Consider the following 233-nt stretch of genomic DNA (forward strand, 5'->3'; position numbering starts at 1 on the left):
GTCACTTGGGGTTAGAAACGGGAGCACACTGTTGGCAAGCTGTCTTCTACGCAGCAACTGGTGGTCGCGCAGGAATCCTGACACACATAGTTGGTCTGGTCAGCACGAACGAAGGATGCTCAGACTATCAAGTGACGAACAAGTCCCTCTTGGACATATTGACCACTGTGTACTGACCACCGTAACTACTGGGCCTCACAAACACGAGCTTCAGTTACATTCCAGTCTTTTCT

Source organism: Opisthorchis viverrini, assembly GCF_000715545.1.
Source record: "Opisthorchis viverrini unplaced genomic scaffold opera_v5_124, whole genome shotgun sequence".
NCBI classification, from domain to species: domain Eukaryota; kingdom Metazoa; phylum Platyhelminthes; class Trematoda; order Opisthorchiida; family Opisthorchiidae; genus Opisthorchis; species Opisthorchis viverrini.